At 35.9% G+C, this 8316-nt stretch overlaps 1 pseudogene across 1 annotated transcript; it reads right to left on the reverse strand.

Moving 5' to 3' along the window:
* Positions 1-703: 703 nt before the first annotated feature.
* Positions 704-1726, reverse strand: LOC128569245 (39S ribosomal protein L2, mitochondrial-like; annotated as a pseudogene). Its single transcript, XR_008375290.1, has one exon. The product of XR_008375290.1 is annotated as a 39S ribosomal protein L2, mitochondrial-like (transcript).
* Between the last annotated feature and the right edge of the window lie 6590 nt (positions 1727-8316).

An 8316-nucleotide genomic window follows, 5' to 3' on the forward strand; every position in this document is an offset into this window, starting at 1 on the left:
ATTTTAAAAATTTATTTCAGAAAGTTTTTGAATAAAAACTAGAGACTTTTCTAACAAATAGAAACAGAGAATTTATTGTTAACAGGCCCATACAGTAAGAAAGAATATACACTTTAAAGCAGGAAGTATTACTAGAAATAAGAAGGATCACTTCAAACATGAAGGTATTATATTTCTAGATTTTATTAAAAGCCTAACCACAAATCAAAAAGAAAAGAAAAAAAAAAAGCATTACCAGAAATAAAAGAAGAAATGGAAAAATACACAATGATGAATGGAAATTGTATCAAAAGTTCATAGAGTAAGCAGACAAATATATCAGTGAAAGTTGACTTGAAAAACATGATTAACAAATTGATTGCCATAATTATATTAATAGCATATTTTCCTCAATTGCACACCATCTGTTTATCAACCTTAACCTTAGGTTGGGTCATAAATCATAACAAATCCCCGAAAAAATATGGATTTATAGAAGTGCAATTTCTCTGATCACAGTGGAACAAACCTAGAGATTAGCTTAAAGACAAATAAAAAAGTCCCACATATTTAAAAATTACATATTTCTAAAGACTATGAGTTAAAGAAAAAAATCACAACAGGAATTTGAAGATATCTTGAACCAAGTGATGTATTCCTATAGATAATTGATATCTTTTTATAGCATTATAATATCATTTAAAGTTTACATTTTCTTTTTTTTTTTTAACAGATAAAAATGGAGGGCCATTTTATTAGAGTTCTGGAACATCAGCTTTGGGCAGCAACAGAGGGCAACTTCACATAACTCTTCATAGGGGGCAGTGGCCGAATCTTTCGGCCAGCCCAGCCCCCCTTGCGATGCCATAGCCCGCTGTTAGGCCTCTTGCCCAGCCAGCGGTTGCGACCTGCCTTTCCAATGACCCGTTTATCATGATCAACGTTAGATACTCGGCCGACTGTTGCTATGCACGTTTCCAGCACCTGCATCTGCCTCTTAGAAGGCAACTGGATGATGGCTGTCCCATTTACCTTCCGAAGCAGCACACCACATGTCCCTGCAGCTCGGATATACTGGCCCCCCCGGCCTGGCTCACTTTCCGCGTTGTTGATGAGGGTCTCCAGAGGCAGGGCCCCAAGAGGATGGTGCATCCCCTTCCCAGGCAGCAACTGCCATTTGGTCGATGTGGTTAGAATTCAGGATTACATCTCCAGCCTGCATGTTTTCTGTGGCAACAATCCAGCGTTTCCGGCTGCCCCCAGCAACCAGAGCTATGTCTGCTGACCTGCAGGGGTTATAGCGGACTCTGATAACCTTCTCCTCAAAGGGTTCAGGCTTGGTACCCTGTTCAGGCCGGAAACGCAGAAAGTCAATCATGCGATAAAGTTGCTCGTGGCCCCCGCCAATACCATGCACTCGGATGCGGCCTGTGTGGTCTCGGCCCCCAGCCTTCCTCTTCTTCAATGGTCTAATGGTGTACTTGGTATGGTTCTTCCAGGACACAAACTTGGCATTGAGGGCCACAGAAGTAAGAACTGTGTGATAGGGGAGCAACATCAAGGCAGAGGGCAGTTGGAGAAAGGCATTGTTCATCACCTGGGCGGCGGGAAGCAGACTCAAGACAGGAGCAGCGACGGCCGGGGGTGCCAGGTTCAGGGAACCTAGAGCACGGGTCAGTGCCCACAGAGCCATAGGTGTAACTAGGTTCTGCTAGGGCCAGCAAGCCACCCTTCCCTTTAGTTTAGCTAGCCGGTCTCTAAAGTTTACATTTTCTAATTGCTTATCTCTAACATGTAGAAATGCAATTTTTTGCCTGTTGACCTAGAATCTAGACATCTTGCTAAACTCACTTAACTCTAATGTTCTATCTGTAGATTATTTCAATTTTTTTCCTACAACCGAAATTACGTTTTCTATGAATTGCGAGAGCTTTATTTATTCCATCCCAACACTTCTATGTTTTATTAATTTTATTGCCTTTTGCACTAGGTAGGACCTCAGCACATCAATGAATAGAAGTGGTGATAATAGAATCCCTTTTCTCATTCCCCATCCCAGAGGGAAAGCATAAACTTTTTACCATTAAGTATGATGCTTGCTGTGGAATTTTGTAGATATTGTCAATCAGATCAAAGAACTTCCTTTTTATTATGACTTTGAATTTAATTTGTTGTTTTCATTCTTCTCTTTTTAGATTTATTTTTAACTATTTTTCATTTCTAAAAATATTAAAATAAAAAAAATTATACACTTAAAAGAGTTAACTCTGAGATTATCAGTTCAATGCCTAGAAAGAGAATATTTTCTCAATAAGCATATTGTTATATGAAAGCCATTATTTTGTGAAGTTATCAGTTATTTAATGTTTATTAAATGCAAAATGTAACTTTGAAGAAGATTGCAGGTAATTTTATAGAAAAAATACATAATAAGGCAAGACATTTAAAAATGCTGTCTTCTGAAAAATTATAGTGATATGTATAAATTAATTCCTTCAATCTAGTATTATAACCTGCTGTGAAGAGTTAATTGAAGGTGTCAAAAATTGCAAATATATTAATTATAAAATGCAATTTTTAAGAAATTTCTTCTAAAAAACCTTCGAAGAAATTTTATTTAAAAAAAATCAACTTTAGAAAATACTTTCTTCAGAAGAATAGAAGGGACATGATATTAAGGAGATATATGGGTAAATAAAGTCCTTGATTGTGTACCAAGAATAATCACTCTGCTAATATTATTTTTAATATTAATGTAGTCAATGTAAAGAATGTCTTCAGTCTTCTGCTGCATGGCCAATGACATCCATTTGTAAATTGGCTGACTGAGATTAAGGCTATAGTGGAAAAACATCCATCTTACAAACTAATGTAAAGACTTAGGATACTTTGCTTGAATTTGAAGAAGAGACATTGGGATTTAGTTAATGATTTCTCTCAAGTATTTGAACTGTGACCTTCTAGATATTTACCAACAAGGCATTTCATGCATATGCAGAGAGATACTTGTAAATGATCTATTGTAGGATTGCTTGCCAAAAAATGGAAAATAATCTAATTTCAGTATTAAAAATAATCTGCAGTCTTTTTGTATAGTAGAACTTAGAATTTAAAATGAAATAACTATTCCTGTATAAATCTCAACAGCATAGTGTAGAGTGAAAGAAAGCATTACTAACAAAAGGATCCACAGACTGTGATACCATTTAAACTTACAGTACATAAATAATATCATTTACTTATAAGTACAGTTGACTCTCATTTTTCTCCATCAGGCACATCGCAGCCTTTTTGCACCTGGAAACACTAGACAGCACTTTAACACTGCACTTGGGAGCCATTTCAAACAGCCAGTTCACCAACAAAGAGCACAAAAAATGCAAAAACTGTGGCACTAAATAAACCACACAAAAGGGCACTTGTTTGTAGGTTGAGAGCTGAAACAAGAAGGCACAGCATTACCTTGTCTAACCCCAGCTAGGCATGTGCACATCTGACAACTTAAATTTTTCACTGTTCTGTCCATGTCTGCAAAGTGACTACAAAAGCTTCATGAGGATTCATTTTGGGATTACCTTTAAACTACACTGAGTGAACAGATAGATTTAACAACACGAACTCTACAAATAATAAAGATTAACTGTATACACGCACACTTCCACACACGGACATAGCACAATTGTCAAACTATGTATGGGAATGATAAATGCCAATTTCAGAATAACTATAACATCTGGAAAGAGAAGAAATGGAAAGACATGAGAGAGGGCTAGGTCTAAATTTTCTTTTTTCTTAATTAGGGAGAGACAAAACTGGGATATATGTGGCTGATCATAGATGTATATTATTTTTAGTGTTTTTTTCACATACTTAAAATATTTGCTACTTAAAAATAAAAATTATACAAGTGTGGTGTCTTCCTTCATTGTTTTATAGACTAACAAAAAGCTTCATTTACATCTGAATTTATTAGATGAGATAAAGAATTTTTTGTGGTGAAGGTTGTCAATGATTAAAATGGATTATTGATAGAAGATAAGGAAAACCGCTAATTGAAGGTGATGTCTAAAGACGAGAGATATCTAAATCTGTAACAACATTTTAGAAACAGAGATGAGAATTAATTTGGCCAGAAATTTCCAAAGTTGGCTGTGCTACAAAAACAACTAGGTAAATTTATAAAAACATACAGACAGAACTTTGATTCCCAACCTTTCAGACTTCAATAAAGTAGGTCTGAGGCCCTTTGTTTTTGAGATCCCCAGGTGATTCTGACATATCATTAGGACAAGAAGCACCAGACTAGACAGACGTTAGCCTTAGACACAGGAACACTGCCCCACAGGACTTCACAAGATGTCACGCATGCAGCACTTGACTGGTCTCTCTTTGAGCAGCCCTGTTGCACTTACATGCTTTCTCTGTTTCATTATTTTTGTATCTCTGATCAGGATACTGAGGAATTATGAGATCCAGTGATTCATGCAGGAGTGCAGAATCTCAGAAATAGCTTCTGATACTCACATTTTTTGTTTCATTTTGTCACGCCTTTCTTTTTTTTTTAAAAAAAAATCAACTTCTTTCTTTGGCTTAAATGAATTGCTTAAAATCAAGCATTCATACATTAAAAAAAAAACTTTCAAATGTGGTGTAAGTAGATTTAATATAATCCTAAAGTTATTAATGCAACCGTATTTAGGGTCTCATTTATATTTCTCAATCTGAATCCAAAAACATCAAATTACAAATATTTAGAAACAGTACACATCAAAGAAATTTCTTGACAAAAACAGATGCCAACCATTACTCTATCAAAATGTCTATTATTGGTATTTCTTGGCAAAATCTCTTTTTAAAAACATTAAAACAAGAAGCAAGTAGGGCAGAGATGTCTTTGGTTTCATGTTCCTTCTCTCTCCCTTTCTCTCCTCTTCCAATTATTGAGCATCCTAGTCTGGACTTGGGTACTGGACTTCGCTTTGGACTTGGAAACTCTCTCTTCAGCTCTCTCTTGCCTTCACTTTCTGCCTTGCTATTGCTGGAGAGTCATGTAAGGCTTCTTACAGAAGGAATGTTTGGATGTTTTTGTTTTTGTTTTTGAGGGAGGCAAAAATATTATGTAGGGCATGTTGCTTAGTGAATGGTACCAACAACTCTTCTATGATGAAAATGCTTGAAATATTTCCCATATATGTATATATTTAAGTAAATTTTTTATTATTTTTAAACTACAGTTAATTTGTAAACTAGTTAATCAAATTTTATATTAGCAAAAGTTGCCTACATATCAACATACACATGCAGAAGGAAGGGAAAATTCCTATGCCTGTGCTTATTAGGACAGACCAGCTTATTTCAGGTTAACCTGCCCATTGAAAACAACTAAAACATGTTGGGGTGGATGGGAATGAAATCTTTGAAAGCATCAGAGATCTACCAAAGCTGTGAAGATGTGGGATTTCATGATCCTGGAGAGAGAAAAATAGACAATAACAAGCCCAAGATTTGGTGTCACTTCCCACCAGGATATTTGTAAATTTACAACAGGCAACTAAGAGACTGGGAAGCTGAAAGCCAGTATCAGAGACTGAGAAGCTGGGAAGAGCTTTAGACAGTTCATAAAATTAGGGAGACAAAAATCAAGTAAAAATTATAAAACCAAAAGCCATCTGGTTTAATCTGTTTATGTTATTATAAACAAATACATGAAGTTGGATAGTTCATAAAGAAAAAAAGTTTATCTGGGTCATAGTTCTGATGTCTGGGAAAGTTCAGGACTGAGTATCTGCATCTGGTGACAGTTTCAGGCTTTTCCCACTCATGGTAGGAATGAAGGGGAGCCCATATATACAGAGTTGTGCAGAGATCACATTGTCAGAGGGGAAGCAAGGGTTTGGTGCAGCAGGCTCTTGTTAACAACCAACTCTTGAGGGACTAACAAAGCAAGAGCTCACCATCCTTACCCTAGGGCATTAAAATTATTCATGAGGGGGCCACCCCCTTGACCAAACACCTCCCTGTAGGCCCCACCTCCAACTTTGGGGATCAAGTCTGAACAGGAGAATTTTGGAGGAAACAAATACCCAAACTATAGCACCATACATGTTCACAGATATCTCTATCTTTTACTTAGTCCCCAGTTAAGCTATGTCTCCTGATAACTGAATTAACCTAAATTTTAACTTCAATTATAATACTCAAATATATTTATCTTTATTTTTATAAAATATATTTTTCCCTAAAGAAGGAGAATGTCTGATCATTAAAATAGAATGGTATAAATTGAATAAAAACTTTACATAAATGTATACATATATTTATAAATGTGTGTTATGTTATTTGTCAGATTTAAAATTATTAAGTAGAATTTTTTGTCATTCCATTATTAAAGAAAAATGTCTGTTTCAGGTGAGCTATATAAGAGAATGGTCTAAACTGTCAGTCACAGATAAAGTTTTTGAGTTTCACTAAATTCTTTTTTTTTTTTTTTTTTTTTGAGACAGAGTCTCACTTTGTTACCATTGGTGGAGTGCTATAGTGTCATAGTCACAGCAACCTCCAACTCTTGGGCTCAAGCAATTCTCTTGCCTCAGCCTCCCGAGTAGCTGGGACTATAGGCAACCGCAACAATGCCTGGCTATTTTTAGAGACTGGGTCTCACTCTAATTCAGGCTAGTGGTAAGCTCAGGGGGTAATCAGCCTCCCAGAGGTCCAAGCCACCATGCCTGGCACTAAATTCTTATGATCTTACATATTCCAACAAGAATTCAGAGGGAGTCCTTTTATTATCTGAATGAAATCTCGGGTTCTTACTTAATCTGATAAAATTATCATTCTGTAAAATCAGATGACAAACAGGAGCCTAATCAACTAAGTTTTTGAATAGATGTTTCCTAGTTATAGATGTATTTTTAGCTATTTTACAACTTCATTTCTAGGGTGGTATGTATTGATATGCATAAATAAACACATGCATGCAGCTAAATGCCTAATTGGTTAACAGATTAATGAAATAAACACTTATCAAAAATTCGGAGGGTCAAGAAGTGACAGTGGCACTAATGGAAAAAGGGAGAGAATAATATTTATTATGGTCTTCTAAACCCTGAAGAGTGGCTATTATTTTTTTCCATTTACAAGGTGTTCAGATAAATTAAGTAGCATAGTCATGGGCATAGAGCTATTATATGGAAGTGCTGAGATGCAACCACAGTTCTTTCAGATTTCTTTTTGAAAGCTCATGTTCTTCCAAGTACATTGTACTTTCTACCTACAGAAATACGTAGATGGAAGGGCACACACATGTTGAAATTGGTAGATATGCTATCCCATTAGGAGTTTACCAGGATTTGTATGTGAAGTCTATTACATTCCAAATTTAAATGTGGCCAGAAAGTTCATCATAACTTGATCTCATCTTTCAAAGATGTATAGAATTTTATCCATAATTTTTCTGTCTACTATTAACAATCTTGTCCAGAAGACATCAGCACGAAATTGTTCTACTTATGTAGCCTTGAGTGCATAGGTGTGTAGGGCATTTATCAGTTAAAACAAATTAATTCTGTGAAGCAGAAAAGGAGTAAGATACAGGTCTTTAAGTAAAGTGCTATGAGCAGGTCACTAAACGCATTACATATATCATTTGTTTTTATGTTGTGTTGTGCTCGAGCTAATTTATAATCAGAGAAGAGATACAAGACTCCTCATTCCCTAAGTGTTTCTTATCTTCATCTGCATTAAGGACTATGATGGTGTATTACAGCTAAGAAGTGAGGATAGTTATGAAGCAGGCTCTAATTTCCTTTTGCATTAAACTGCTTTAATATTCTGTTATCACACATGCTCATGAATGGCAATATGAGATCCTTTGACATTTACAGGATAAAAAACAAAGCTCAAAGCTCCTCTGTATTTTCAGAAGACATTTAGCCAGCCATGTCCATACCCAAGGAAGGTGCTCAATTATTTCTCCCTCAAGTCTTACAAATAGATCCTAAGTACTGAGGTGGGAGATTGGGACAGTGGCACGGCTGCAAACTGCATTATCTTCCACAGCTCCCTATGCTTTTTCCATTTTAACACCACAATTGCAATTACATATTGTTTATTTTATTTGCATTTAATGTCTATTTCCCTTTCTAGAATACACTAAAGAACAGGGAATATGTGATTAGTACATGAAAGACACACACAGAATTCTTAATTAGAAACAACAATTTGTTGAAACTGAAGACATTTTTGGTAGCTCACAAATCACTAGGTGGGCAAAAGAACCGGACTTGGATGCTGCCCAGCCAGGCATGAGTGAGCCATTCACACCACAGATTGTTCTAA

The sequence above is a fragment of the Nycticebus coucang genome, chromosome 17 (genome assembly GCF_027406575.1).
Source record: "Nycticebus coucang isolate mNycCou1 chromosome 17, mNycCou1.pri, whole genome shotgun sequence".
Classification (NCBI taxonomy): domain Eukaryota; kingdom Metazoa; phylum Chordata; class Mammalia; order Primates; family Lorisidae; genus Nycticebus; species Nycticebus coucang.